Source organism: Heterodontus francisci, unplaced genomic scaffold (genome assembly GCF_036365525.1).
Source record: "Heterodontus francisci isolate sHetFra1 unplaced genomic scaffold, sHetFra1.hap1 HAP1_SCAFFOLD_1974, whole genome shotgun sequence".
Lineage (NCBI taxonomy): Eukaryota > Metazoa > Chordata > Chondrichthyes > Heterodontiformes > Heterodontidae > Heterodontus > Heterodontus francisci.
The window spans coordinates 22501-27500 of NW_027142288.1; positions in this window are offsets into that span (position 1 = coordinate 22501).

Sequence of the window (5000 nt, forward strand, 5' to 3'; positions counted from 1 at the left end):
AAAAACCGGTAACCGACAAATACAAAGCATACACACACACACCGCGCGTGTGCCCTTGCTCTGGTGCTAGAGAAATCGAGTGCTCGAGCTGGCCGGAACGGGACGCCCCGCTCCGGAGCTTCACAATCGGACCACTGCGGTAGCGACCAGTGGGACGTCTCGGCCTCACACGAACAGCACAGAGATCGGCACACAGGAGACGGCGCACAACGAGTAATCTACCTAGCACGCCGCCGACCAAGTGGCCAAACTCTCGAGAGGAATGTCCGTCTGACACAAGGGACAGAAACGGGAGGTAACCGCTGAGCCTGAAACACCAGCAAATAAATGCTAGCCCGCCTGGGCCCTCCAACGTCGGACAGTCCTCGCCGTATCGATCGAGTGACCTGGGCACGCACTTTTTTTCCTTTCACACAGTGTGGGGTTGGCGGCGGCGGGGGGGGGGAGAAAAGCATGCACAACTTGGTTGACGTCGCCTGGTCAACTCGCATCGGTTTTCCGTCCCCATCACTGTAAGGAGCAACCGCGACCAGCGTAGCCAAACAGGTCGACAAAGCTTTTCGGCGCTCGCACGGAGAGGTGATGCCAGCCGGCGTGCGTCGCCTAACTTGGACAAAATTCTGGGCACGCACTTTTCGTTTGAGAATAGGACATACATGTAGTGCAACCCAAGGAAACCAGGCGACGCCGCCACAATCTGCGCCTGACAGACAAAGATAACCGTTCACAAGGAGCCTTGTTATTTCGCACCAAGTCTTTTGCGGGCATAGTTTCTTTCTTTGACATGTATATCTGTATGAAGGTCGGCTTTGCTCTGCCATCGCAGCCTCCCTTCTTTGCTTTTCTCACTGTACCAACAGACATGTCATAAGACTTTGGTTTTTTTTTTATTAATTCTTTTCCTGTGGGTGTGGTGTGCCTCCGCACCCCCCAATCTGTTCCAAGGCCTTGTTTTCTCTCGCTCGCCAAAACACTTTGTCTGTTTTCACAGCCAGTCTACCGGCCTAGACCCAACTGTGCGATATTTCAGAGCCGGCAACAGAGCATGGAAAGTCCGCCAGATTTACCCTTAAATGCTCATAAATGACTTCCAGGCACTCTTCGGAAGGTCTTTTATTTCAAAAGAAGGTCCTTCCTTGAGGGAGCACTTCTTCGGCCACTTTGCAAGTGCAACCGCTGCCAGCAAAAGTTCTGAAAATCGAGTTCCCGAAAATCTCCGGGTACCCCGCCAACCCCCAGCCACCCGAATCGCAAGTGTCAATTCGGCGGGTTGCCTGCCGGTAGTCCTTCCGAAAATGAGGCGCCAAATCGCCGCAACGGCCATTTTTCATTTCGGCATCGGGACTTCCGACGGCAACTGATTAACTAGCCCGGGGACTAGAGCGGCAGCAAATGCAACGTGCCCTCTTGGCGGGAGCAACTTGACCGCCCCCGTGGGGAAAGGTCAACTCGGGGCCCGGGAAAGTCGCCGAGTCCGACCCCATACACTTCCATGAGTTGGGGGTTTTGGCCTTCCCGGCCCAAGGCTCGCCTTATTTCGGCCTGCACTTTCGGAAAAGGGTGCATTCCTTTTGGTTAATGATTTCACCAGCCCGGGTCTTAGCCTCTGCCCCGACGGCTAAGTCTTTTGGTTAATGATTTCCTGCGGCTGGGACTACCCTTTCCCCCGCCCTGCAGGCACCCGGGTCGGGAGGCCGTCGGGGGCACTTTCCGGGGCAAATCCGGACCCTTACGCAAGGGAGAGTGCGCCCCCCGCCTCGGCCGGGGGTCAGGCTGCCGCCTATTAAGCCCGACAGAAAACCCGAAAAATGGACGAAAATGGGGAAAAAATCCCCATCCGAAAAAGGCTTAAAAGTCGGTTGGGCGGCAGCTAGGGTCGGTCTCTGCAGACCTGGAGGCTCGGGTGGACTCTTGGAATAAACGTCCAAGTCCCGACTTGCCACCTCCTACTACTGTGCAGATACCCCGCCAACCCCCAGCCACCCGAATGACAAGCGTCCGATCAGCGGGACGAATTTGACAACTCTGGCCGGACCTCTGGAACTCCATCCCGGGTAACCGGGGCAAATTTTTCCGCTTGATCGCCCTTCCACTGGTTAACCATTTGCCCTTTCGGACTTAGTCTCTGGACATTATTCGACGGATTTTCTGGTTAACCATTTGCCCTTTCGGACTTAGTCTCTGGGCATTATTTTCGACTTTTTGGTTAATGATTTCACACTTTTTACTTACTTTTGCGCTTTTTGGTTAATGATTACTCTGCTTACTGGTTAATTATTTGCCCTTTCGGACTTAGTCTCTGGACATTATTTTCGAGTTTTTGGTTAATGATTTCACACTTTTAACATATTTTTGCGCTTTTTGGTTAATGATTACTCTGCTTACTGGTTAATTATTTGCCCTTTCGGACTTAGTCTCTGGAGATTATTTTCGAGTTTTTGGTTAATGATTTCACACTTTTTACTTACTTTTGCGATTTTTGGTTAATGATTTCACACTTTTTACTTACTTTTGCGCATTTTGGTTAATGATTACTCTGCTTACTGGTTAACCATTTGCCCTTTCGGACTTAGTCTCTGGACATTATTTTCGAGTTTTTGGTTAATGATTTCACACTTTTTACTTACTTTTGCGATTTTTGGTTAATGATTTCACACTTTTTACTTACTTTTGCGATTTTTGGTTAATGATGACTCTGCTTACTGGTTAATTATTTGTACTTTCGGACTTGGTCTCTGGACATTATTTCGAGTTTTTGGTTAATGATTTCACACTTTTAACATAATTTTGCGCTTTTTGGTTAATGATTACTCTGCTTACTGGTTAACCATTTGCCCTTTCGGACTTAGTCTCTGCACATTATTTTCGAGTTTTTGGTTAATGATTTCACACTTTTAACTTAATTTTGTGCTTTTTGGTTAATGATTTCATACTTTTTACTTACTTTTGCCCTTTTTGGTTAATGATTACTCTGCTTACTGGTTAACCATTTGCCCTTTCGGACTTAGTCTCTGGAGATTATTTTCGAGTTTTTGGTTAATGATTTCACACTTTAACATATTTTTAAGCTTTTTGGTTAATGATTACTCTGCTTACTGGTTAACCATTTGCCCTTTCGGACTTAGTCTCTGCACATTATTTTCGAGTTTTTGGTTAATGATTTCACACTTTTAACATATTTTTGCGCTTTTTGGTTAATGATTACTCTGCTTACTGGTTAACCATTTGCCCTTTCGGACTTAGTCTCTGCACATTATTTTCGACTTTTTGGTTAATGATTTCACACTTTTAACATATTTTTGCGCTTTTTGTGTTAATGATTTCATACTTTTTACTTACTTTTGCGCCTTTTGGTTAATGATTACTCTGCTTACTGGTTAACCATTTGCCCTTTCGGACTTAGTCTCTGGAGATTATTTTCGAGTTTTTGGTTAATGATTTCACACTTTTTACTTACTTTTGCGATTTTTGGTTAATGATTACTCTGCTTACTGGTTAACCATTTGCCCTTTCGGACTTAGTCTCTGCACATTATTTTCGAGTTTTTGGTTAATGATTTCACACTTTTAACATATTTTTGCGCTTTTTGGTTAATGATTACTCTGCTTACTGGTTAACCATTTGCCCTTTCGGACTTAGTCTCTGCACATTATTTTCGACTTTTTGGTTAATGATTTCACACTTTTAACATATTTTTGCGCTTTTTGGTTAATGATTTCATACTTTTTACTTACTTTTGCGCCTTTTGGTTAATGATTACTCTGCTTACTGGTTAACCATTTGCCCTTTCGGACTTAGTCTCTGGAGATTATTTTCGAGTTTTTGGTTAATGATTTCACACTTTTTACTTACTTTTGCGATTTTTGGTTAATGATTACTCTGCTTACTGGTTAACCATTTGCCCTTTTGGACTTAGTCTCTGGACATTATTTTCGGGTTTTTGGTTAATGATTTCACACTTTTTACTTACTTTTGCGATTTTTGGTTAATGATGACTCTGCTTACTGGTTAACCATTTGCCCTTTCGCACTTAGTCTCTGGAGATTATTTTCGACTTTTTGGTTAATGATTTCACACTTTTAACTTAATTTTGTGCTTTTTGGTTAATGATTTCATACTTTTTACTTACTTTTGCCCTTTTTGGTTAATGATTACTCTGCTTACTGGTTAACCATTTGCCCTTTCGGACTTGGTCTCTGGACATTATTTTCGAGTTTTTGGTTAATGATTTCACACTTTTTACTTACTTTTGCGATTTTTGGTTAATGATTTCACACTTCTTACTTACTTTTGCGATTTTGGTTAATGATTACTCTGCTTACTGGTTAACCATTTGCCCTTTCGGACTTAGTCTCTGGACATTATTTTCGAGTTTTTGGTTAATGATTTCACACTTTTTACTTACTTTTGCGATTTTTGGTTAATGATTTCACACTTTTTACTTACTTTTGCGATTTTTGGTTAATGATGACTCTGCTTACTGGTTAATTATTTGTACTTTCGGACTTGGTCTCTGGACATTATTTTCGACTTTTTGGTTAATGATTTCACACTTTTAACATAATTTTGCGCTTTTTGGTTAATGATTACTCTGCTTGCTTGTTACTGATTTCCCCTTTCGGACTTGATCTCTGGCCGTTCTTTTCGACCTTTTTGGATCAGGTTTCCACACTCTGAAATTATTTTGGGCTCACTGATTAGGCGAGATCAAGGGGGCATGCCTGGGCACTTTGGGCTCAGTTTGGGAAGGCGGCGTCCGTGTGCTCCTCCGCCCTTCCCGCACTTGCGGCTAGGTTTGCCAAACTGCGCTGACCCGCAGCCCTGCCTTTTTGCCCACGGCACACGGAACGACTCAAGTCTGGCTCCGTTCCAGGCCGTTGCCTCCGGCTGCCCGCCGTCCGGCCGGCCTGGGACGTACCCCGGCTGACGGCGCCGGAGGCCCTCTAGCAGCCACCGGTGCCGCGGGCCAATGGGTCCGGGCGTTCCGGAGCTATCGGTGG